Source organism: Artibeus jamaicensis, unplaced genomic scaffold, assembly GCF_021234435.1.
Source record: "Artibeus jamaicensis isolate MK-2021 breed Jamaican fruit bat unplaced genomic scaffold, CSHL_Jam_final scaffold_474, whole genome shotgun sequence".
Classification (NCBI taxonomy): Eukaryota; Metazoa; Chordata; class Mammalia; order Chiroptera; family Phyllostomidae; genus Artibeus; species Artibeus jamaicensis.
Genome location: NW_026522046.1, coordinates 48,475,167 through 48,501,767, shown reverse-complemented (window position 1 = coordinate 48,501,767; position 26,601 = coordinate 48,475,167). Strand labels below are relative to the sequence as shown.

The 26,601-nt window shown below is 55.7% G+C and overlaps 1 long non-coding RNA gene across 2 annotated transcripts in view; it reads right to left on the bottom strand.

Moving 5' to 3' along the window:
* Positions 1 to 335: 335 nt before the first annotated feature.
* LOC119035766 (uncharacterized) overlaps positions 336 to 26,601 on the bottom strand; it is a 35,750-nt gene continuing 9,484 nt past the window's right edge. The window contains exon 3 of one of the 2 annotated variants that reach the window (XR_008390144.1): positions 336 to 486. This is a non-coding gene — a long non-coding RNA (uncharacterized LOC119035766). Of the gene's footprint in view, positions 487 to 17,594; positions 17,717 to 26,601 lie in introns of those variants that run through there. The other variant, XR_008390145.1, reaches the window with a different exon arrangement.

Here is a 26,601-nt window from a genome sequence, read left to right as displayed (position 1 = left end):
GGAAGGCAAATCCTGCATAAACCTCAACATTTCTTAGGAGCATTAACTTAGAGTCATTAGTGTCTTTTCAGAAAGATCATTTCATTGCAGGAGCCACAAAAGTTCCTTCAAAGACAAGCTCCTTTAGTACAGCTTAAAGTGTTCAATTTAGAAAAGTTAAAAATACGTACACCTATTTGAGAGTCCATTCAATGTCTTCAATTAAAACTTTCTGGCAGATACATCTTTGATTCCCCAATTTCTACCTCCGCCTCCTCCATCAGGTTTGTGATCAACTTCGAAACACAGGACAAAAAATGTACATATACGAAAAGTACTTACCATGCCTATGTTAAATTTTGAGTTTCTTCTATTCATTTATTCAACACACGTGAACTGAAGTTCCCTGCGACCAGAGCGGCGTCCGAGAGGAGCTCACGTTCAGATGGTGTTGGGGACGGGGAACTGGTGACTTTTAGGAAACGTCTCCAGTCTCTCAGGTGCTGACTTTCTCATAAAGAAAACAAAGACAAGAGCGCTCGAGTCGGCGCCTGTGGGTGGCTGCTCTGCGCCCTCCTGGGCAGCAGACCGGTCCCGCCCCCCGACCATCGGCCCTCTGGGCATTCGCTAATGGTGCTATGACTGGCTGGTACATCCCCGCAGCCCGCCTCCCACCGGGAAGAGCATTGGCCTCGATGTCCCGGGAGCCCGCATGTCTCCGTCTTTCCCTGGTCCAGGGGCTGCATCAATCCTCCCTCATAGGGTCGGGTTAATGGGAGAGCCAGGATTAGAACCCATGTCACCGCAGTGATCTGGCAATTCCTCCACATGGCTGGACAGTAGCCATGCTCGCCATTCAGGAGGAAGACCCGAGCCCAGTGCTGTGCCTCCTCATGGACCCCTCTGGGCCTCAGTTTCCCCATATGTAAGACAAACAGACGAGGGAGTTGGACCAGATGGTCCTCGGGTCTCTCAGCCGTGCATTCCGGGACTCCAGGTGGAGCGGCCCGCCGGCCTGGTCTGCCTGGGGCTGACCCGGAGGGTCGGGGCAAAGCGGGAGCTCACTCCGAATGCAGGCAGTTTCGCAAACCTGTTTTGAATCACCTGCTGCTGCAGTTTGGGAGCTGCCACCAGCAGACATGGGGACCGTCGCAGACTTCGAGTCTCTGCCAGGCCAGCTGTGTCTGCCCCACCCCATGGCCTGGCCCTGTCGGGGACGGTCCTGAGGGAGCGGGAACGCCAGCATCTCGGCCTGCTCCTTACTGTTATTTCCTTCTATTGTCATTATTGTCACAACCAAAAGGCAGTCGCCTGCGTGGGGACAGCGAAGGGAGCTGTTTTGATTCTAGGCGGAGGCTGCACACCTTGGGGCGCGTCCCCGGTGGGGACAGGGCTCTGCCAGCCGCAGCTGAGATATCACTTACCCGCGCCGGCCTTCGGGGGCATGGCCCACTCAACATGTTTACAAGATGTGTAGCTATTAGCAACATCTTACCGCGGCGCTAATTACTGGGGAGTGTGGCTGATGAGGCCCCGCTCTAAAGAGGCCCAAATTGCATCAGTGTTTGGGTTTTAAATTGATACAAAAAAAAAAAACCAGCTCGTTATAGGTGTGTTTGCAGTCACACCTCCCCCGGCAGGCCGGTTGTTTGCTCCCCGCAGCTACGGCAGGTCCCACGGCGGCCCCAACACCAGGGCGATGAGTTCATTAAGGACGTTTAAATTGGTTCGGCTGATCCACGATTTCTGCCGAGTGATGGCACTGGTCCCACACACCAGCCTCTGTGGAGGGGGCGCTGGGTCACCAGGTCCGGCCCCTGCCTGTCCCTTGTTTGTTGGGGTCATAGGTTGGTCTTAGGTTCGAAGCTTCTCATGGAGGGGCCACTTTCCCCTCCGAGATGCCTGTGCTCCCAGCGGGACTGCGATGCCTCTTTCACGTCCATGGTGAAACCTCCCGTTTTCTTACTCAGGCCGGAGACAAGCTCTGTGGCTTATGAAGTCTCCCCATTACTTTGTGAGCTGTTTCTTCAGATAATGCCCTTGACAATTGTGAATGCAACTTCTGCTCATTGGAAGCTTTAGATGTTTAATTTGGCTCGGGAAAATAACTTGGGGTTCTGAGGTCACTAACCGGGGCACCCCCTGGATTTCATGGTCCCGGGACCTTAGGCATCGGAGGCTGTTGCCCCCCGGCAGGAAGCTGGTGAGTTTTAGCAGGTTCACGTGCGGAATGAAGGGTAAGGCAGCAGCCCCAACACACTGCATGCACCCATCAGAGGTAAACGTGAGGAAGTCAGGACAAAGCCAGAGTCTCCTAACTTCCAGGGAAAACACTATGTTTTTGTGAGACGCCCTCACCAGGGGGAGTCACAGGAGCATCGTGCCTCACTCTCAGCACCATGGAAGTGATGCCAGTGTGCACTGGGGAGCTGATGGGGCCAGTGTGTGAGACTCCTTTGGGGTACCCGACACCCCAGCAACAGCGCATCCCCTGGGGCGGGGCGGAGCGGTGGTCAGAGGGGGCAGCTAGAGAGGCTTTCACTTTTTATTTTACCCTCTCCAGAATTTTCTGGAAAAAAAAAACTATAAAATAATTGTATCTTGCTTTTCAATAATACCAATAAAAGGAGAGAGTGGGGCACAGAGAGAGAGAGAGAGAGAATGCTTTTTCAGACTATGATTCAAGATCCCCTACCTCTTTGGTTGTCTTTGCTTCTGAGCAGAACTGAAGGGGCCCCAGCCTCAGGGCTGCCCCCTAGGGGTGGGGGCAGCTGTGGAGACAGAGGTGGCAAAGGGCACACACAGACCAGAGGGTAAGCAGTGGCCCATGGCAATTTCATGTAACCTCCGCACGGCACTGGTGAAGCCCTTCCATTCTGGGGGCAACTCGGGGGGGGGGACAGTAGGAGAGGGAGTCGCAGTTGGAAGAGAGGACGGTGGCGGGCGGCCTTCAATGCGGTGGCCCACCCTAATCCCGGGGGGCTTGGTGAAGACTGCTGTCAGCTAACGATGCCTTGGGGGGCACTCGCCCTCCTCGGAAGAAAGGCCGGCCACATAAAGGCCCCTAACCCTGCCTAATGGCTTTTCTCTGGAAGTCCCGCCCTGGGCTGGTCTCTGCCTTCCATGGCATCTCCACCGCTTCTACAAACCGGAAGGTTCTGCGGGTCCTCCAGCCCTGGGGCTGGCTGGGGCCCCCCAAAGGCCCCTCCCTGTCCCCTGGTAGTTAGAGAAAATCTTTTCAGCAAGCTGCTTAACCACATGTAATCACTCCCATCTTGATTCTAAAACCCATCTCCCCTACGTTTTGCTTAAGAGAGGGGACAAAGACACATGAAAAGTTGCTCAGCATCACTGATTATCAGAAAGATGCCAACTGAAACCACAGTGAGGTATCACCTCCCACCTGTCAGAATGGCCGTCATCAATAAATCCACAAACAGCAAGTGCTGGTGAGGACGTGGGGAAAGGGGACCCTGGTGCACTGTGGGTGGGAACGCAGGCGGGGCAGCCGCCGTGGAAAACAGTGTGGAGTGTCCTCCACAGATAAAAAACAAAACTGCCTCGTGACCCAGCAATTCCACTTCTGGGAATGTATTCAAAGAAACCCAAAACACTGATTTGAAAGAATATATGCACCCCTATGTTCATTGCATCCTTGTTTAAAGTAATCTAGATTTGGAAGTGGTCATCTTACTTTTTGTGACAGGGTGGAGGGACCTGGAGAGCAATATGCTAAGTGAAATAAGCCAGTCAGAGAAAGACAAGTGCCGTATGACTTCACTTATATGTGGAATCTAATGAATAAAATAAACAAACAAAAGCTTTTAAAAAGCAAGCGAGGATGAAGAGCAGATCTCGGAGAGCACAGCACCCCCAGGGCCCCAGGAGTGGCACAGGTGTCTGTGGTCTGGTGATCTCCGCTGCCACCACTGGGTTGGGGGGGGCGGCGCAGGGAGAGACACACGGCTGATCCTGCCCCCTACTGGTGGCGCCCCCCTCACACCTCATGTCCTGGCCGCTCTCAGGAGTCGCTGTTTTGGTTTCAGGGGAGCCTCACGGTGACACCACTGCCAGCAAGGGGACCGCAGGCTGCCGTTATGGCATCCCTTTGGTGTTTAATTTGGGAAAACAAAGTGCCATAAACTGCCTCGAGGACAGCAGCCGTGGCTGATGGAGGGGGACGCACGCGCCACTACTTGGATTCCAGTCTCAGCTCGCTAATCCCGTTTTTCGCTTGGGTTGGCTTGTTTTGGGCTACCTTAAAAACAGTTATTTCTTTAATGGTCCAAGTGCCGTGAGGTCTGGAAGACTTACTGTATCCTAAAACTTATTAAATAACCGGTCTGATGCCCTCCGTTCTGGGTCATACTCTGGCCAAGCCTCCAGCATTGCCCGGTGCTTGCGTGCCATCCAGCCAAAGCCTCGGGGAGAAGGTTGGCGCAGCCCCAGGCGTGTCCTAAGCCAGCGCACCTCAAACTTTAATGTGCGATGACTCAGCACACGCAGCTCTGACTCAGCAGGCCTGGGGACCGGAGGAGACACCCATGCCCTGCGGTGCACGGGTGGGGACGGCTGGCCCGAGGACCACTTTGGGAGGAGCAGGTGCTGGAGGATGTCGGGAACACCCAACAATAACAGCCAGCAGTTGCCACCACAGACTCTGCCTGAGAAGCACTTTTTGTGTGTGCTCATTTATTTCTTCCTTATTTTCAACCCTGTGAGGGAGAAAGCATTACCTCCCTCACCTTACAGATGAGAAGCCAATGCACATCCAGGCAGACCGACTTAACTAACCAAGGACACACGACTTATATGAAGCTCCACTGAAGTTCAAAGCCAAGCCCTCGGACTGTACAGCTGACTTGGGGTTTTGTTTGTGTTTTGGTTTTGAGCCCTTACACTCTTTTCTTCTGACACAGGATCTACTCCCCTGGCCCCATTTTCCATGTGTGGGCCGGTGCTGGGCAAGCTTATGAAATTCCTGTTGGGAGTTTTAGCTTTCTCTTTCGTCATCCCTTTCCCTGAAAGATGATCTCTGCCCATCTGATCTAACTAGAATTTCTGGAGCGTGTTGAATCTAGACAACATGTGGCCCATGCAACAAGCCACTCACAGCCTCACCTGGGCCCGTGTCCCTTCCTGCTGAGTTGACACCTTGTGAAGCTGGTCGGGCGGCCTCCCCACACGGGGGCTGCAAACGAGGGAACAAACACCTGCTGGAGGTTCTGGGGTTCGGGGGCTCCCAAAGAGCTGTGTAGGCAAAGCAAGTACATTTCTCACACACCTGTTTCTCATGGGCCTTCTTGTTCATTCTACCCTTGGGCCATGGGTTACGGCACGCTTTGTTCAAATCAGTACTGTTTATATGAAAAATAGATCGGTTTGTTTTTGTTTGTTTACCGGACTTCACAAGTTACAAAAGATCAACCGCCATGTCAGCATGTAACTGGGAAAAAAGTAGACACTGTAATTAACATATAAAAACAGCTCCCATGCATCCAAAAACACACCTAAAAGGCCAAAAGTCTCTGCCGCTTCAGAACTCACCCAGATGCCCCATATTACACACATGGAATTGGAATTATGTGTCAAGAAGAAAATCGGGGTCATCACATTTACAGCGAATGAATGAGCTGAAGACGGAGAACATTATTCAGCTGCTGGGAGGGGGGCAGGAGGCCTGAGTTTTAATCTCGTGGAGATTTGAACCTCAGTTTCCCCATCTGTGAAATGAGGGAGGGAGACATCCTGATGTGTCAGTTGATTAATTACGTCTCACCTGGCAACATCCGGCGGAGTGAAGCTGGCCAATCAGGTTTGTTTATTAAGCTTCGGCCACGGCCCTCTGCTTCCCATTGGCCCTTCCAGGCGCCTCCCCAGACTCTAGTGCAGTGCTTTCCTACTTCAGTCGGTTGGGGGCGCTCACATCCTCACGCCGAATGTAGATACATTACGCACAGATATGGATACATTAGATTCGGAATGTGTATTTTGACTGCTGGACGAGGCGACCTGGCACTGTGCTACGCATCAATCATTCGGCTTCGCAACAGCATGAGACACAACTGCCCATTTCGTAGTCAGGGCGGGAGGGCTGTTCGAAGGCCCACTCCACCGCCCGGGGAAGGTGGACGCGGAGGGCGACCGCACTTCCTCCGCAGACACCCACCCCAGCGTGTGTACCTCCCTGCGGCCCACGCTGCTTCCTTAGGTGCTGCAAGGCTGTGTCTTCCGGCCCAGCATCCGCGGTTCCCCACTCCTGCCGGCAGCGTTTGTTTCTCATCAGGAGCACCCCTAAATATTTATGCATTTTCTTCCATCTTTGCGTGGAACCTGGGTCAGCTTTGGACCATGCTCCCCCGGGGTCTTTTGAATCTTGGCAGATTGTGAGGAGAAGCCTACCCAGAACAGCTGACCGAGGACTGACCTTCCTGCATTTTCTGACCATTTGCCATCGCCAGGTGGTCAGCGCGCCCCGGCATTCACAGGAAATGCCATTTCTCTGAACAAACATTTTGCTCAAAAAGACACGTTCTTGGCCCAAATTTCTACCAAAGTCATGGCCTCTGCCTTTCAAACGCCCTAAAATGTCGTGGTCACATAGGGAAAAATCTTAGGTCTGACAGAAAAGGGGTGGGCGTCTCAGGGAAATGTCTCCAAGTGCTGGGAGCGCGGGCAGTGCGTGGGCGGGGCCGCTGGGCCCCGTTCTGTGCGCAGCCATGGGGGGAGCGTGTGGTCGCTGCGTTGTCCTTAACTGTCCCTCCCGCCCCTGTCCCTCCACCAACGACAGCCTGTGAGGGCACCGTCCTCTGGTCTGTGGGTTCGCACACCTTCAGGCAGATGACTCAGCCACCTCTGGGGGGCGGGCTGCCCCTGCCCCAGCGTCTAACCCTTTCGCTTCAGTCAGGTTCCCAGCAGCCGACTGCCACCGACCTTGAGTTAACACTATACTTCCTGTTTGGAACCCTTAAACCTGCGACCTGTCCGCGGAAGGTCACACACTGACAGGGGAAGGGGTTTGACGAGTGTGTGAATCGAACCGTACCTCTGCTTGCAGAGTTTCCCAAAGTCCGACTTTCGCAGACCGTCTTTCCCGTACATGGAAACATGACAATGAACTCACAGAAATGCAGCAATGACTCCTTGCACTACAGGGACCTTGGCAGCCCCGATCACCTGACCAAGAAGGAAAGAGCCCCCCAATGCAAAGATGTTAGATCGAGCTTGAGTTTGAAAACATTTTAGCCTGTGACCACTTTTTTTTTTGTTTCTCCTATAAAGGGATAGTGATATAGGATATAACTTTTGTTTACTATTCTGCTGTGGTCATAATAAGCCAAAGGGTTATTTAACCCAACCCACACTAAAAAAAATATTGCTAAACTAGTGCTAAGTCACAGTGAAAATATTCATCTTATTTCCTATAAAGCTTTCCAGCTCAATGATTTTACATTAATTTATTCACGAAACAATGGGAACCACCATAGAAAATTGAAATATTTTATCTAATTTGCACATAACCGCCTATGAAAATGTTCAGAAATCTAACTGCCCCATTTTAAAAGACGGATGCAGTTTAAGGGAGGGGAGGGGTTGTCATGAGTCTTAAGCAACAGGTATTCACATGAATAGAAATCAAAGTGTTGGCGCCCCATCTTCTAAAATCACCCGTCTGAAATGAATTCCGTTAGACTTTCGGCTGCTTTCTGAGCGAAGCGGGCGCCCCAGCAGGACAGAACGTCTCCCGCACAATGCTCTTGCCCAATTCGATGCCCCCCGCGAACCCCCAGCCATATCCCGTGAGACCACGGCACACTATTTTATCCTTTTCTTTTTTTTTTTATTAATGTTTCACTGGCGGGAGGCCGGCGGGGGCGGGGTTGGGGGAGAGGGCTAAAACAAACTAATTTTTGGTCATTTTATTCCTTTCGCAAACAGTCTGAAGACTAAGCGATTTGTACTTACAAATCTGGGGCATTAGCGGGCGGGGACCCTAAATCCGCGGGCAGCGCGGTCACTGTGTGTGTGCCAAGCTGTTTGTAAGCCTGGTTTGACAGCGGAGAGCTATTCATGCCTTTGTCAACTGTCAGGCTGCGCCGCCAACCTGCGCGGGCCGGGGTCTGGGAGCGCCCAGCCTCGGCCCTGACGCTGTATAATGAACAGGCTGTTCCATTAGAGGCACAATTCTCCGCGCAAATCCAGCCCAAACAACTTAGTTCACAATTTGTGAGCAGAATTCAATCTCGGCCGAGCCGCGGGAGGGGGTGGCGGGGGGAGGGGCGTAGGTGCGCGGCGCACATTGTCCCGCGGATCAGGGGGCTGGGGCGAGCGTAGCCGGCGATCCCGCCAGCGGCTGGGGCTGCGGCTGGAGGCCACCGCATGCAGATCAGCGGATTAGGGGGCGACGGCATTAGGTCAAGTGTCTCGAGGGGGGCCGGTAAACACCCCAAACCTGACAACAGATTTCCCTTTCTTCCCTCAGCACTTGTGAAGTGTCGAGCCAATCTTTTGAATGGCAGCGAGTTTACTTAGCGGCCTTTCTTCCAGGAGAGACCCTCTCTCCATTTTCTGAAGCCCGTTTCAGGCCGCCTCCGGAATAAATCTGCCCCGCATCTCGCACACAAAAAAAACGTCTTTTTCCTCCCCATCTTGACTAGGAGCCTTTGTCTCAAGGTGTGTGAACCAGAACACAAATCCACCTCGAGAGCCCCCAAGGTCTCAGAGCCTCTGGATTTAGCTTTAATACAAATTAAACACTTTGAGGATTACACAACCAAATACCTTTTCTTTTTTTTTTTTTTTCACCAAAAAAACCCCTCTCGCTTTTAGCATTGGCGATGTATAGATTCTGCTGAATGAGAAAGTTGCAAGCAGCCGACGGTCCTAGAATAAATTGCTCTTGATAATGTCCTCTGTGAACACTGCCGTTAATTCAAATCAACTAAATGGGCAGCTACATTTCTCACGTGTTAAGAACCCCCGGTGGTGCTGACGGCCTGGAGCCGCATCTCTGCGTTGAGTCGCTCAGGGCGGGAGAGCAAGTCTGCGGTGTCGCACCAGACCCGCGCTGGCTGGGCCTGAACGGAGGTGATGCTGTCTCCGCGGAGACATACGGTCTAACGTGCCGGTAGGCCCGGCAGGCCCGAACGTCCGCGGATTCTTTGTTGCAGTTTGGTTTTGCTTCACGGTTTCACTTTTCATTTCTTTTGGCAGCTAAGTTTGAAAAGGATCCAAGAGAAAGCCCCCTGAAAAATGAGGGTGTCGCTTTCCCAGACCTTTAAATGCGAACTCCTTGGTGTAATAATTTTGAAGATATTTTCCTTTTAATGAGCGTTTTGGCTCTATTTTTAGAATACCTTTTTTTTTTTTGCATTTAGGTAATAGAAAATACTGAAATGTTGGACATTCTTTAAAAAGTTAGTACTTTTAATTTTTTTATTTGTAGCTCCACCTACTCTATAAAGAATATTTAATCAAACTGGTGACCAGCCCCCAAATGCTCTCACCTGGAAAGTTTTGGACCAGGAGAGCTACCATACTTCCTAGTAGATAACTGCTCACACTCTTCATCTGGTTGGTGAGGATTTCAAAGCGAAACATCATAGTTCCAGGGATACTCGATCTTCATTGCTAGATTCCGGTTGCAGACACCTTATTTCCCCCCTTTCAGGGAAGGAAAACCCACTGTGTCCTATGTGTCCTGAAGAAGCCTCCCATCACGATAGTTCCAGCCACCCCGTGGACCTTGATGAATCGGCACGACCCAAGGGCTGACTTCTTCCCGGTCTCCAAACGCTGGTATTTCTTGTGAAAGTCAGTGTGGTCTTTGTGCTCCTGGCCTGGGCCTTGGGCCAACCAAAAACACCCCGGTGAGCCAGGCAGAGAACATGGCCCCTGAGGTCTGCGGACTGGACCGCAGAAATTCCGTGAATGACGATGGGCCACATGGTCCTGGGCAGCCTTGGGGAGGGTTCAGTCCAATTACCCGGAAATTCGGTTTCGTCACAGGCGTTTCTCTTGCCAGAAACTGGTCTGGCCCCCACTTCGCTTCCACATCACTGAAGCTTTTCTGCTCCCCAGATGTGTCCACGGGGCCTCCCTGGATCCTCGCTGGTGCTGGGCTGTTCCAGGACTTCCCAGCGGCTCTGTAGCGCCGCCCCGGAGGCCTCCTGGACACCTGCTTCCAGTCCCGGGGCAGTGTCCACACCTGCTCCGGCAGAAGGTTCAAGCAGACAGGACAGAGTGAGGAACGAGCGCAAGTTTTCCTGAGCTGTCCACCTGTGGGCACCCACCGCAGACAGACCGGAGGCCAGCCCCACCCCGCTAATAAAAAGGGCACTTTTCATTAACCGTACGCGCCATTTCCTGCACGGCCTGCCTCTGCCCCACAATGCACCCTGGAGACTTTTCTCCCGATCGCTGACTCCGCGCCTGCATGCTGCTTTTAAAGGCGGCCTAAGAGCACACTGGATACACACTCCTTGATCCTCCAAGCCCTTTCGGTGGTGGTTTGGGGCACGACTGTCCATTTCCTATCATAGAGAACACGGACGCGAGCGTCTTTGCACAAACATTTTAGCGTACTTCTCAAGATCCCGTATTTTGCCAAGTATAATGCACTCTTGTGTATACTGCACACCCACGTTTTTGGCCCAAACTTTCAGGAAAAAAATCTTTCGTTTTAATTTTTAAAATTCAATTATTTGTTTATATTTAGAAACAAAACCAACTAACATGTTCCAGGATATTATTTTGCATACAGATAGCATTGTTGCTTTCTAGAGTTTCACTTTTAACGCATAAGTGTAAATAAAATAATTAAAAGCATTTCTATAGATACAGAATTAGTACTATCCACGTATGATGAGCATCCTTATTTTTCCCTCAAAATTTGGGCACAGAAAGTGCACATTATACATGGCAAAATACGGTAGTTCTTAAACACTTAAAAACGGAATTATTGGGTCCAAGGACAGACATTTTCCTATGTAGTCAGATGTCCTCTGGGAATTCCACGGTCCGACTCCCACCAGCCGACTGCAGGGAAGGCGCCCACGGGCAGGGGCTGGATTGCAGGTTCACTCACCCGCGCAGCACGGCTTCCCGCCTGGGGCTCCGGCTGGTCCCGTGTCCTCCCCGGGTTCTCATCAGAGCGAGGGACGTGTGGCTGCACAGGCTTCGTTTTCTTTTTCTTACCAAAATAGCGTGTGGCATCCGGGGAGCAATTTCCTATCCCGTGCAGAAGCCTCTTGAGCGATTTGAATACGTACACCAGTGAGGGAAGAGGAAAACTTTAAATCTTGCACGTTGCACGTTCCATGACTGAGCGGGCCCCTGGGTTATCCCTCCGCGGCCCAGTTTGGCATTGTCACCTGCCTTTACCGTTTTATCCGAGAGGACGAACCCAGCACCTGCCTCTCACACCCAGCCTCAGCAGATAGTCACTCTGTTTCTAGTAAAAACTTATTACCATCATAAAACCAACATGGGCCAATTCCATAAAAGCTGAAAAGCAGAAAAAGAAAACATGGAACCACTTCTCAAAATCGTAACATCATCTTTGCGCCGTCCTCCATCATTGCGCCGCCATGCCATGTTCGCTCTGTTGGGGACGTGGTCACTTCTGGAACGTCTGGAACGCGGGGACCTCAAAATCCACAATGTCGTTTCTTCATGAAATAGGATTACTTTTTGGCTTTAAAAGAAACAAACTGTTTCTCCTGGTGCAGGAAATAAGATTTGGTTTTTTAAAAAAAGCTGCCCACGCAGCCGTGACGTCATCATGGAGTAAGATGACGCACCCGTAACAGCGGCAGGCTCCCAGTGTCTATGAAAACGGCTTTCCGAACCTTTGGAAGCATCGCCCGCAAAAGCACAGAAGGGCACACGCAGCGGTTATGCATCCAGATTGGTGGGTCTTCCACGTGGTCCAGGGCCTCCCCTCCCCGCCCCTCCTGAGCCCCAGGGAGGGCCACTTCAACCCGGGGTGTCCCCTGTAGGTTGGCGACATGGATGTGTGTGCCTGGGTCCTTCCTTTTGCGCAGTTTCACGCTCTTGGTCGCCAGCAGCTGCGGGCTGAGCCCTGCCTGCCTCCCGCACGTTCACCGTACCAGCGGCCAGGCCCGGAGCTCAGAGCTCGGTGTGGGCTCCCCGCCCCCCCCCGCCCCCCCCCCGCCCCGTGTGCAGAGCCCAGAAAAGCGCTTGGTTTGCTTTCTCAGATGTCTGCATCTTGCTCTCTGTTCTAGGAGACGTGGCCGCTGAATCTGGACGTCCTGTTGGAACATTGTTTTCTTCACGAGGTTTCCTTTGGCTCCTCCAAACAAATTACACACCCGCTGTTTCCCTTTCTCTCTGTGATCAGAGGAGTTGACTCCTATTTGTAATTCCTGCACTCACCAAGTTAGGGCAGTGGAGACTTTGTTCAACCTCTTTGATTCGTTCTAATTAGGTGGTTCCTGAGAATTGTTACAGTAACAGCCTCTGGATGGAACGAGAGTCAGGAATTTAATGATCTTCAATCCCTGCAATGAGAACTCCTCCACTGGGTAGGTTCTGCCTGGCGGGCTCACTGCTGAATCCTTAGCAGCACCTGCCGCAGCCGCAGAAATATTTGTGGAAGGAATGAACGCAGGCATCTGGCCACACTTTGAATCGTTCACTGTAGCAGGGATGCAAATCCCTCTTCTGTCTCTCTCACACTGTTCAACCTCCTGGAGCTCGGCGGCTGGCCTGGTGGCTGACACTGCCCGACGCTCGCTTTCCTCGTCGGTCCCTGCCCCCCCCCCACCTCCAAAGGCCCTGCCAGGCCTGCGCCTGTGTGGTGGCCCCTGACACACAGAATTTCCACCTGCGACAGAGAAGACAGTTCGAAATGGAAAGTTTGCCCAAGCACTTGGGAACGCAGGCCCTGAAGAATCTACGAGTGACCTCAAGAATCAGATGCTGTTGAATGACACCATCCATGTGGATGGACGCCAGGGTGTCCCCTCCCTCCCCCGGCTTCTCTCCCTTTTCTCCATCAGTCTCATTGCTGCATCAGGCGCTAACTGATGTGTGCTCTGAACGAAAGTCACGGGGAAATAATCTGAACCAGGGAAGATAAGGCGTTCTCTGGGCGTCCTGAACCTAAGGAACAGCTCGCCCTCTGTGCTGCAGCCCCGGGAGACGGCGTTTGCGTGGTGTGGCCCGGGTTTCGCTGCACAGTCCCCCCTCAGTCGTCTGCGTTAATATGGCCTGCAGAACAGTAAACGTCACGCAACAGATTGAGTCTGGCCACGCGTCACAAGTAACAAAACAGGGTCTGGCATGAGTGCATTTTGTCTGCCTCAAAGTGGCTGAAAGCGCTTAGAAATCCTATCCCTTTTCCCAGGTTCTCCTATATTTTAACAGTTCTCACCTTTAAGTGTTTCTGTTTGCTTGGATATTCCTGTGTTATTGTATTTTTCGCACTGGTTCTTTCTTAATTCACTGAAGGAAAACGTTTGAGCGGTAACCCTCTTGACCCCCAGATGTGCTTCTTTGTAGCCACTCAACCCTACAAAGGACAAACCCATCAATCTGTTCAGTTGCTTTTCTTAAAGTGGCACCTCGTCCCGGCGCCTTGGCCTGGTCGGCGACCCTGCGCTGCAACGGAGGAGAGATCGTTCAGACACCCCCACACGACCATCTCGAGGAGACGGGAGGGAGGAGGAGGAGGAGCCCGCAAAGGAGCCTGAAAATGCCTTGTGCGCCCGACACAGAGGTTCCGCTTCGAAGTTGAAGGATCATTTCATTTTAAATGCTGCTTTTATTGAATCATTTGTGTTTCTTAAGAAAATAGGATAGTAGGTCTAGAAAAGAAGGAAGGAAGGAAGGAAGGAAGGAAGGAAGGAAGGAAGGAAGGAAGGAAGGAAGGAGGAAACAAAGGGGGGCAGGAAGGACAGAAGAAAGGAGGGGGGAGGAGAGAAGGAGGGAAGGAAGGAGGGAAGGAGGGAAGGCAGCCCCCACGGAGGCAGCGCCCTGGCTTATCTGAGAGCGCTGCTGGCCGTGACAGACGCTGTCAAACTCTTGGCAGCTCTCGGGAGCCTCTGGGCCCCTCCCTTCCTTCCACCTTCCTCCCCTCCCAGCTCCCTCTGTCCCTCCTTTCTCTGGCTACTTCCCCCATATTGCCTAGGATGTGCCGTTGCTGGGGAGGAAGTAGCAATGACGGGGACGTGATCCCACACAAGCGGAGCGACCCTCTCTTTGGGGAGGACAGAGACAAAGCCGAAAACCACACAGACCAGTGATGTGATTGATCCTGGCAGTGGCCGGGACCGACGGCGCAGGGGAGGACGTCACAGTGGGGTGACATCACACCGGTGGGTCAGCAAGGACCTCTCGGGGGTGTGTGAGACCCGAGGAGTCAGTAGGAGGTCATCGGGTGTGCGTGTCTGTCTGTCTGTCCGGAGGGTGGGGGGAGAGGCAGGCGCCCAGGCGGTATAACAGCAGGGGGGAGAGGGCTGAGGTGGAAAAGGCCGGAGGAAGGTGCCCGAGGCGCTGCAAGGAGGCCGGAGCCTGCGATCGGAGGGCTGCAGGTGGCCGTGGCCTGGGGACCCGAGTCGGGGACCCATGTCGGAGGCCCTCTCGGGCTGCCACTCATTTTGGAGGCTGTCTGGAACAGCTGTGGGGACTCGCTGAAGGACACTGAGCAGGAGTGAACATGATTTGGGTCTTGAGATTTCCGTAGGTTTTTTTTTGTTTGTTTTTTATTTATTTTTTATTGATTATGCCATTATTGTTCTACTCCCCCCTTCATTCCCCTCCACCCTACCCCCCGTGTTCTGAGCCCCTGTCAGCTCAGCGGTAGGAGCATCCGTGCAGGTTCGAGTCCCAGCCTGGTGCGTTATCAGCTGTGTGGCCTCAGGCGAGTGAATGAAGTTCCCTGCGCCTCTGGGTCTCCAGCTGTAAACCCAGGGCCACAGCCCGAGGGCCGTGGGGAGGACAGACTGAGCGGGGCTCCCTGCCCACGAATGCGCGGTCAGTGTCAGCAGTGAGAAGCCCCACACCTGAGTTTCGTCCCCAGGGGGACGAGGGTCCTTCGAAAGGCACAATTCAACAAAACTTTGTGAACCTAATGACATTTTAAATGTTTTCTATGAAAAATGGCCCAAGGAGAATCCTTGCGTAAAGCAAGCGAGCGAACAAACCAAAACACTCTGTTATCTTTCTCGTTGGAAAAATCATTTCCCTTCTGAGGTCGCCCGGGGAACCCCGCCCGACTCAGCCCTGCCCCCGTCCTTGTGTCTCGGCCACTGTGAACAAGGCTGCAGTGAACTTGGGGTGCAGGCACCTTTGGAGGTGGGTGTGTGGCGTGTGTTCCGGAGTCTTGCTGCCCAGCCAGGTGTCTGGGACACGACTGGACTCTGTGCAGCTCAGCTGGGCCCTCCCTCTGGGACCCAGCAGCTCCATGGGAAGCCCAGGCCATGCAGGTGGGCCCCAAGGCCTGCGAAGCCCCCTCCCAGTCCGCCCTGCTCTCCTCCCCACGATCCGGTTCTCTGCCCTCTCAGTTGTCCCCCACGGGCGGAAAGTCGCTGTCCTCTCCCCTCCGTGCCCCATCAGCAGGGCAGAGACTCGGGCAGCGACTCGGTATTTAGCACAAACACCGCAGCTGCAGAGATCTTTTCTGTCTGCCTTCTCCCTGTGGACCGTTTCATCTGCCTCCGAAAGAGGCAGGAATGGGGACAAAAGTCCCACCCAGAGGTGGCTGCTTTGTAGGTGGCATCTGGGAGATTCTAGTTCAACAGAGCGGTAAAGCCAACAAACAAGAAGGAGCATACTTAGGTTTGGGCGGAGGAAGGGAGGACGGAAGGGGACCGGAGGAGGCGAAAAGGACGGCGAAGTGACGGGTAAATGGGCTTAAGTCGTTTAAACCGGCACGACCGGCACAGTATGTTTCTCCTCGCCCAACTTTCTAAACACCTGGAGCGTATTTGTAAACATGGCAATCTAACCTGTTATGGAACAGCACATTCGTATTCAAATGAGCCTAAACGAGGATTTAACAGCTGATTGCACCGGGTGAATGATAGGAACTAATTGTCTGGTGGGGCCGTTGTGCAGATAACAGCGTCCGGCCACCAGCGCGCAGCCAGTGACCCTGCAGCCGCAGACCCAGGGACGTGAAGCCCGCTGCCCACGCCCCGGGTGGGAAGGCCGGTGCTGGACCAGGGCGACGCGGGCAGACCGGCCGCGGTGGGAAAGGAGGCCGGTGGCAGGACTGGGCTGGGTCTGAGGACACCGAGAGCCGTTTCCTTCCCTCCGGCTGCCACCAGCACGGCTCCCGGCCGGCCTTTCAATGCGGTCCCTCTTCTGGGGAGCGATTGTTCCGAGGTGTGGCCCACTGCAGTGGTAGTCTGCCCCGAATGTCGCCTGTGTTCCCACTGTCTCTGCCTGGAGCCTGCAGGCAGCTGGTCAGTGGGAGCAACAGTGACCACAGGAGGCCAGTGAACAGGCAAGCGCTTGGCTGCAGACGCTGCGTCCCCGACCTGGACCTGGGTCATTCCCTTCCCGGGGCGGCTCAGCCTCACAGCAGGAGCCTGCTGGCTCCACGGTGGGCAAGGCGGTGGCTGCCCGCGCGTCCTGAAAACCGGCAGTCCAGACGAGGGCTGGGGCCTGAGGCCGCTGTGGACCAGGCTGCGGGAGGCAAAACACGAACAGGAGAGGCTGGATTTCAGGAGAGACTCTCCCGGCAGGTTGGAGGGTGCAGGTGGTGATATGGCACCGGTTGCCCACCCCCACCCAGGGGAGGTGGCCATCCTTCCAGCCTGGTGCTTGTCCCTGTGCCCTCTACCTGCCAGCCACCACCTGAGCTGGGTCAGCCAGGACCGCCAGGGACACATTGCCTGAGGCATTTGCAGAACTTGGGGAGCAGGAGAAAGGTGACAAATAGTCCTGCCTTCTGCCCACCCCTAGCGCCTGCTCCACCTCCAGCCCCCGGGGGCCGTGTGTCCTAACCTCCACACCTCTCTCTCCACTCCCAGGCCCACCCGTCCCTTCCCATCTCTCTGCCCCCCACCCACCCCTCAAGCAATAAAACCATGTCCTGGGGTAGGACTAAAAAAAAAGTTAACTTCTGAGCCTCCATCCTGTGACTGTTGGTTCCTGGAGGGTTTAAACTCCCTTTTAAAGTCACAGGTTCTCCCTGTTGTGAAAACTAGTGACCTGGATTCTAGATCAGCGGACGGCAGGTGGCAGGCGGCCTCCAGCCTGGGGCCACCTCTGCGTGCTGCGGGTCCCTACCCCACCCCCCGACAACTCAAGAGCATCTCTGCTGAGCTGGCACTTCTGCAAAGGGTCACCTGCTCCAGTCAGCTGAGAGCCCAACAGGCTGCAAGTTCACTGTCAGCACCACCTGGGCCTCCCCACCTTGGAGGTTTCCCTTCTGCTCCAGCTACGGCCCAAGAGACACTGCGCAGCGCCCGCCCCAGCGGGGGCTGGGAGCACACACACGTTGGGCACAGTCTTTCATTTTGTTGTGCCTTTAAGGAGGGACCGGTTACGACGGAGCCCTGCCCTCGCGGCTGCTGCTGCTGCTGCTGCGTGATTGCGAGGGAAGCGGAAACGGAAACACAGTCCAGGCCGTTCCCAGCCTGTCGCCTTCCGTCTGGAGCAGCAGCTTGAAGTCAGCGGTCCTCTGGGGCCCCAGCAGACATCCGTCCTTGTCCGGACACATTTCTGTTTGTCTGGTGTGTGTGAGGGACTGTGGGTCACGGCCGTCCTGCCCAGGGGAACAGCCCATTCGGTAGCACTCGGGTCCCTGACTTTTGGGTCCCTGACTTTTGGGTCCCCAGACTGCCGACACTGCAGCCTGCCTTTCCCAGCCTGCCTTGTAGTCTGCCGTGACCATGTGACTCCGTTCTGGCTAGAGGGACAGGAGGGGCCCCTTCTGGGAGCTGTCCTAGAAGAGAATGGGACTCCTCCCCTGGTCTCCTTCCTCGTGGCGGGAGTGTGGCTGTGCTGGCCGGGGCTCTGGCAGCCGTCTCAGGACACAGGCTGGCTCTGGGGACTTTGAAATTGAACGACAGGGAGTCGAGGCCCCCGGCACTGTGAAGCGCCGCCCTGAGGTTGGCAGCCCGGCTCCGGACACTGTTGGTTCGCCACAGAAATGCCCATCTGGTTTCACTGCTTGTTCTTCTGCTCCTTACAGCTGAACGTGATTCTCATTTGCCCGGTGCACTGTTGGCACCTACTTCCTGCACTCTGGAATGTTCTAGGGACAGATCCACCATGCCGTGATGGGTGGGGACTACATCCTTGAAGGGGCTGAGCTTGGCAAACAGAGCTGGTGGGGGAGGAGGGTGGCAAGAGGAAGGGAAGGACGGGTGGAAACAGAGGAGGAACCAGAAGGGGTGGAGCAAAGCCCCACCCGTCCCCGCAGGTCTGCTCAGGGCGGGCCTGGAGCTTGCCCTCCCCCCTCTCAGCCAGGCTTCTCCTGGGGTTCAGACAAAACCTTCTGTCTGCAAAGATCCTCCTGGCTGCTGGCCCTGGGTCATGGCGGGGCACGGCAGCCCTGGTCACCGTGGCCTGGGCAGTGAGCGGGCAGAGGATCTCGGGAAAGGTGGCCAAGGATGCTGTTCCTGGTCGAAGTCGTGGCCCGAGAGAGCGGAGATCACCTGACAGGCTGTGCTACCGGCTAGCGTCGACTTTGAAGACCCACAGTTAACCACAGATGCCCATGCAGCGGAGCCTGGGCATCGAGCCCCCGTGACCTGTGACGCAGGGAGAGCTGACCCCTAACACCCTCCTGGCCTGCAGTTCAGGCTGCGTCCCAGCTCCCGGAGGGGCCGGTGCCCTTAGGGTGGCTCTCAGGCGTCCGGTTGCCCTCGCCCTCACCGCCCGTCACTGCCGAACGAGCCCTCCCCTGGCAGCAAGACTTCCCTCCCTGCTGCGTTTTCCTCCCTTCGGACTTCTGTCCTTTGCTCGGTGGCGATAGCAAAGGCACTAAGACCTTCGGCTTGGCGGAGGTGTTGCTGTGCTCCGGGCTGATGTAACAAGGTGCCACGATCGCTGATCTCACGACAGACCTGCGTTGCCTCACAGCTCTGGCAGCCGAGGGCCGAGGGCCCGGGGCCTGCGGGCTGCGAGGGAGCGGCTGCTCTGGGTCTTGTCCCCCGAGTCCCGTGGGCGCTGGCCGTCTCCGCGGGTCCTGGGCCTGCAGGCCCTTCGCTCCAGTCCTCCGCCTCCACGTGGGTTTTCCTCGCAGATTCCTCTCCCTCCGTCTCCGCACTTTGTCTTCTTCCTGTGTGTCTGCCTCTGTGTCCAAGTGCCCCTTTTTGTGAGGACAGGGTCCTAGTGGACGAGGGCCTGCCCTGGTGACTCTATTTTGCTTCGGTCCCCAGTAAAGATCCTGCTTCCAAGTAAGGCCCCATCCCCAGGGGCTGACGGTGAGGACTCCGACATAATGTTTTTGGGGCGGGGGACATAATTCAGGTGGCACAATTTTACTGACAGCGTCTCCCAGAGATGCACTGTGGCCCTAGCAGGTGTCGCCCTCCTCCCGCTCCCCCCACCCCCAGGATGCGAGGCCCTCAGTCATGTCCCCTGGGAGCTGCTTTCTCTGTGTGTCTCACAGCGTGAGGCCAGACTGCAGGGCTCCATGGAAACTCAGAAATCCACCCTGTGCCTCCTCTGCAGAAGCCTCGAGAAACAGCAGAGTAGCCCTCCTGAGGAGCACGGCGTGGGGCTGGTGGAGCCTGACTGTTGACGCCGGTGGGCGCCGCCGGCCTTCTTCCCCCGCCAAGGTGCCGGGGAGGGACCGCTGACCACCGGGAAAACTGTCCGGGAGTCAGGCCCATGGAACCGAAGCGGAGTGTCAGGCACAGCTTCTTAGCTGCTTCCTGCTACCGTTAATCCCGGTTTTAGTTTCTCGCCTTATTAAGCCCCCCCACCCCGGCTTTATCTCCGGTCTTCCCCCGGAAAGCCAGCTGCATGTAATGGTCTTTATTTCTGTGGTTTTCCCAGTGGCCAGTGTCTGTGCTGTTTAATCTCTTTCTCTCCATGTGGACTAATGAGCACTGGGGAGCTCCAGCTTTGTCCCCTCAACGGGTTCCGGAGACAGAGTCTGTGGGGTTCAGTGTCATCTCTCAGAGCTAGAGTTTCACGCTGTAGAGCAGGGGTGTCCAGCCTTGTGGCATCTCTGGGCCACCCATTAAATATACAAACACTAAACAAAAAAAACACCTCATCACGTTTTAAGGAAATTTACGGTTTTGTGTTGGGCCAAGTTCACAGCCACCCTGGGCCACGTGCCCACCCGGAACTGTAGACAAATGCCACCGCGGACAGAAGCCCTCTCCAGGCACAGCTCCGCGGAAAGGCTGGGGCCAGGCGCCACCGCCCCCACATCCATGTCCCCCTACAACGGTGTCCGTGTTCCACCCATGAAGCGAGTCTGGACGCCCAGTGCCAGTACCCGACACACAGAGGTCACGGAGTGACATTGACAGGCAATGACCTGGAAGCAGAGTCTGAGTCCCAAATGTCCATGGGTGGGACCCAACCGGTGGGACCCAACCCAGCCTGCCTCACGTGAGGCAGACAGAACAGCACAGGCCGCGGGAGGGGTCATGCGATATTCTGGGGACACACAGGGAGTCCCCGGAGGAGGAGCCCGAGTCGCGGTCTCACACCCCACAGGCTGCGGTCCGACGGCCCATTTGCCCGGAGGGCAGACACTGTGTTCACTCGTGTGCAGAACCTGCGAGATGTTGGGAGATGTTCAGCTGTCCGCTGAGGGCCGGCTCCGTGCAGAGGAGCAACCCGATGACGATACGGCCCCTTTTTTCGGAGGATCCTTAACGTCAGTACTATTTTTCTTTTCCATTAAAATATCTGAGGACATTCCAAAGAGCACATATAATAGGCGACCTATTTTTCAGAGTGGACTGCAAGGGTTCGAACAGGGAATTGGAAAAAATCATGGAGTACATCAGTAACGGACACGGTATGTGCGTGCTTCGGGGATGAACAGGAATGGGGCGTGTTGAGAGCTTTGTCCTGGTTACTCACGATGTGCCAGCCACAGTCAAGAGCATCCAGGATCCGGACGAACCCTGACCCTGATCGCCAGCCCCCCCAATAGTGTCGTCACAGGCCTTGCGATGCTAAGTTAGTGTCAGGGTTGCCCGCAGGGGAGTTCGCGGACGGGAGAGAGTGGGGTTCAGTGCAAGCGATGTGGGGGCCCGGTCGTGGCCGTGCAGTCAGAGCAAGGATGCTGAACGTGGGGGTTCAGGGGGGCGGGCACGGGCAGATGGGCCGAGGCCAGGGAGGGCGCCGTGGTGGCGGTGATGGCGGTGCCGGTGACAGAACAGGAGCTCCAGCACCAGGTAACCCGGGTCCACGCCCCTCCGGACCACGCGTGTGGACAAGCCCCTCAGCCTCTCGGCCCGCATTTCCCCACCTGTAAAGCGGGACTGCGCGCGGGCACCTCATCAGTTGTGGTTTCGGGAGACGGTGGATGTGCCTGGTCGGTGGATGTGTCTAAATGACGTGTGCACACACCCAGCAGTCCACCCCTGGGAACTTTCAGGAAGGTTAACGTCACACTTGCCCATGGAGAGAGCAGGCCATGGCGATTTCCTCAACGGAAAACCACGCAGCTCGACAGGAACAAGGGAGTCCACAGACAGTGTCTATAGGAAGGGCAGCCGCGGCCTCCCTGTCCCCTGTGTGGGTCAGACGGTGGCTGCAGTGTGGCATCTACCTCCAAGCACTCTCAGGAAGGGGGCAAAGGAAGTAGCACATATTCAAGGGTGAGGAGCTGGGAACTCGGGAAGAGAACCCTGAGTCACCGGGGATGCGGCGGAAAGTCCGGGATAAAACGTGGAGGGAAGGTGCCGGGGCGCGTGGCAGTGTCTCCTACAATTTGGAAGGCCGGCGTGGGGAAGGGGGCTGGGTACGGGGGACTAGGGACACACAGTGTCACGGGCAGAAGCTCTGGAGAGGGACATTTGGGGATTGTTACAAAGGAGAATTGTCCAAGGAAGGAATCCGTTCCTCCAAAAGTGGGTTAGTCAGGGCCCTCCAGAGAGACCCAAGCGTGGGGCGTCTGCCCCGCTTCCCTCCTTCCTCCTTCTTTCCTTCCTCCCTTCCTTCCTTTGTAATGAGACTTATGAACTGGAATTGGCTCATGCGACTCCGAAGACAGAGAAGTCCCACTGTCTGCCCCTTGCCCGCTGGAGACCCAGGAGAACTGAGAGTACAGCTCTCAGTCAGGCTTGCAGGGCTGGAAACCAGGAGGGCTGATAATGGAAGTTCTCGACCAAGGGCAGGAGAAGACCTACATCAAGGAGGCGGTTGGGGAGAAAGAGCTCCCCTTCACCGGCCTCTGTGTCCTCCTCGGGCCCCAGTGGGGAGTTGGACATGGCCCACGTGCACGGGAAGGCCGTGTGCGTGACATGGTCCACCGACTGAAAGCTCTCCTCTTCTGCAAATGCCTCACTGACATGCCCACAGTGACCGTTTAACTGGGCCTCTGGGCCTGCCGTGGCCCGATCGAGTAGACACGTAAAATGCACCGTCCAGAGAAGGGAACGAGTGGAGTCCCGGACCCTGGAAGTCTGCAGTCCTGATAACACGGCTTCTCACCTGCACTCGGAGGGAGGGGCAGGCGTTCGACTGGAGATCTCCTGTCCCACGAGGATGGACACTAGCCACGCTGTCCTCCCCTCACTGGTCACCACGTTACCCTCTGAATGAAAACTCAGTGCCCCTTGGAATGAATTTGCCATAACAAAGTATCACAAAGGTTCTGGCTGAAAACCAGAGAAATTCAGTCTCTCAGTTCGGAGTCTGAAGTCAGTTGTCAGCGGGGGACCCTGGGGCGAAGGCTCCCACCTCTTCCAGCTCGATGGCCCCGCTCCCTGGCCCGAGGAGGCAGTTCCAACCCCTCCCTCCACCTTCCTGGAACCTTCTTCCCTGTGTCTTCTCCCTTTCGGTCCTGAATCCACCATGACTTGTTGTTGTAGGATCTGCGACTGATTACTTCGGCATTGACCCCGTTTCCAAACAGGAGAAGAGAGGTGGAGCTGGAGGGAGCAGGTCGGGGGGTGTCCTGCATGTTCTGGCTGTGGGTCTGGACCGTGGCCACATGCTCCGGCTTGCCAGCACACTTTGGCCGCCTCTCCTGCCCCATCTCGGGGCTTTCCTTCTCCTTAAAGAGAAGGTAGCGACTGGCAGACACTCTCCCCTTCCCAGTCTTCCCGTCAGGGAGGGCGCAGGTGTGTGGCTTGGGCCTGGCGGGCAGGTGCACCTGGAGGACAGGAGGCCGAGGATACAGACCCACAGAGCCCCAGCCCTGGCACGGGTCATGGGGAAGGCACTGGCTGTGGGAGGCCTCGGTGACAGGGACCCTGGGGCCAGCGTACTCCAGGGACAGTGCCCTGTCTGGGCCCCACCCAGGGTGGGGTCTTCACTCTGCAGCACCACCGCCAGGCCCTCCCACAGACTGCAGACTGGGAGAGCTGCTCTGCCCAGCAGCTGGTCCCCCAGCAGCTGGGGTGGGCTCCTGTCTGCTGCTGAGGACCACCCGAGCCCCCGTAACCGTCCTTCCAGGCCGACCTGAATTTCCTCGTGTGCAAACTAGGGGTCTGAGCCCCGCTCGCCCCACAGTACATTCGTAAGGATCCCGTGAGGGCCTTCCGGGAAGACTGCCTGGAAAATCCCAAGTAATTGTGTGAGCATCGGGTTTTGGGTTTAAGAGGAAGCAACGTGATGCAGCCGCTGTGGAAAGCAGGTTGGCGGGTCCTCCAAACACGGAACACGGAACTACCACAGGACCCAACAGTTCCGCTTTAAAGGAACAGAAAGCAGGTGGGCAAATGGATGCTTGTGCTCATAGCAACATCGTGCTCAGCAGCCAGAAGGTGTCTGGGGACAACCACACTGTCCCCTGGCGGATGGGTGGCTAACCCGCTGTGGTCCCCCATGCCACGGAGCCCTGGAGCCCTGGAGCCATGGAGCCGCGGAGCCACGGAGCCACGGAGCAGTGCTCGGCCTCCTTCAGGAGTGAGATTCTGACACCTGCAAAGGTGGGTGGACCCTGAAAACACGCTCAGTGACAGAAGCCAGACACGCCAGGACAGGGCCGTGTGGTCCCACTTCTGCGAGGCACCCAGAAGAGGCAGGCTCACGGAGACAGAAGGGAGAATGGTGGTGGCCGGGGGCAGGGGCGCGGAGTCAGCGTTTGAGGGGCAGTCTCGGCTGGGGAAGACGGAGCGTTCTGGAGGTGGACGGCAGTGGTGGCCGCGCAGCCGTGGGAACGAGTGAATGATGCTAGACTGTGTCCTTGAAAAGGACGCCAATGGTAAACTTGCCGTTACGTGTCTTTTACCATTTAAATGAGTCCCCGAGAAGAAAGAACGGGGCAAGGGCCCGGGAGGAGAAGAAGAGATGCCCCAGTGACGCACTGGACCTTCAGAACCGTTGCCATCAGCTGCTCTTCATTGAGCAGGTTGGAAAGAACCCAGAAACTTGGCAGCCTGGGAGGAAGCAGGGCGCCCCCAGGAGGCGGCTGGTGCAGTGTCCCTGTGAATGGTCCCCAGAGAGGGCACAGTGATTAAAACAGCGACTGCGTGTTGGTCCTTCAGCTCAGCGGCAAGGGTCACTCAGCCCCACCGACAGGGTTACCGCCCCTCCGGCTCACACTTGGCCTTGCCGACCTCCCTGCTGCCTGGAGGTTCCAGCAGGAAAGAGCCTCAAAGACTGGGACTGACTGTGGGGGTCAGCGCAGACGTGTCTTCTGCCCGAACAGCAGAACATGGAAGAGGCACCGTGTTTGTTTAGAAAAGTTTCCTCAAAGCCTGTGTGGGAAGGCCTCTGAGGATGGTGGCTGAGAGCCTTGTCAAAGGGCAGTTCTGTCATTACAGCAATTAGACACCGGGTCCGGGGGCGGCAGGCCAGCAGCTTTGGGTGTTCTGTCGCAGCCGCAGTCAGCGCCCGGCGCTCCCTGGACACGCAGACACATGAACGACAGACCTGCGCTCCTCACCCTCACCCCCGAGATTGCCTTTCCCGCGCCTTCTAACTCTGTGTCTCTTTTATGTTCCAGAGGCAAAAAGCTTGCGGTCAGAGAGAAAAGCATTTTTTCCTGTTGCTAATAAGCTATGCATGCACAAAAGGTTATTTCTGAGTTTCTCTCAAAGACCCTGTGATTCAAAGTGAGGGATTTGGTAGGCTCTAAGGAGAATGGTGAGAAATGAGAAATTACAGGGTGTTTGGAATTTTTTGGACGTCCCGAGTTTAACAACGATGCATTCTCTGCATGGTTAGGACGACACTTTCACCGGCTGCACATGTCCTCCTTTGCTCCGAGGACTGCGGCTGTTTGAGTGGACAGGGAAGGGGGTGGCCCGGGCTCCCCCTCCCCCGCGGTGGGGACAAGCTTGGAGCCCCAAGAGGAGCCCGGCGGGGCCACGGGGTTCGGGAGAGAGGCCGCGGAGCGTGGGCTCAGGCACGGAAGCCTTACCTGAAATCCCAAAAAGCACTTCAGTTGGCTGCTGGCGAGCACAGTCAAAGGAATCCCTTTTAGAAAATAACGCTGAGGGATTCAAAATGTGCTCAGTGATTTCAGCCCCACCTGGGGGGTCTTGTGTCTGGACTCCACTTCACACTTAAGCCGTCAACCTGTGCTTGGAATTTCTGTACCTGAACACATGTTACTACACATGTAGTTTGAAAAAGAGAAATAAATAGATAGCATTTTTGTAATCAATACAGATGAAATAGTTGTCTTGAATGGCAAAGGCTGCAGCGTCTCGGCCATCTGGCTCACCGGAGCAACGCTCGATTCGCTTTTTGCGTGTGCTGGGTTTTGTGCACCTGTCCATCCGGTGGCCTCTGTGTCCAGCACTGTCTCGCTCCGTCCCCAGAGCCCTTCTGTGGGGCAGGGATTATGATTCCCACTTCACAGATGAGGAAACTGAGGCTCAGAGTCTGACTGAGATACCTGTTTGCACAGGAGGATGAGTGGGAAGATGGAGTCTTGGAAGGGGGGGGCAGGTAAATCAGGGTGAACTCGAGAAAGATTCCGAGGGCTGTGAGCTAGTTTAAAAAGATGACGGGTCACTCTCCCACTAGTGGGGGGGCAATATCTGTGCAGGACGCTGGGATGCAGAAAGGGATCTATCGCAGGGAACCCTGTGCGCATAGTGTTGGGCGGGAGAAGCAGGAGGCAGAAGACGTTCACTAGGCTTCAAGGCCCCGTCACAGTGGCTGTGTCCGGAGGGGAGAAAGTCTCCACCCTCATTAGAACACACTGGTCCCCAAGGCCAACGCCACCGTCCCTGAGGAAGGGAGGTCTGACTCATCATGGCACCCCACGGGCTTCGGAGTGCAGAAACACAGGGCACTGGACGCGGACCCCAAAGTGATGCATTTATAGATCCAGCGGCCTGCTGGTCCACGGCAGCCAGCCTGCGTCGAAGTGGATGGGCGTGGTATTGGGAGGGGAGAGCTGGGAACTGACTCCTGCAAACCTGAAAACTGGCCAGGGACAGTGGCTGCGTCACCGTCCCCTGGAGAAATAGAAGGGCAGGGTGGGGGGCGGGGGGAGCGTCTTAGGAATGGGCTCACGGGAGTCTGGCGGCTGCAAGTCTGAGGTCTGTA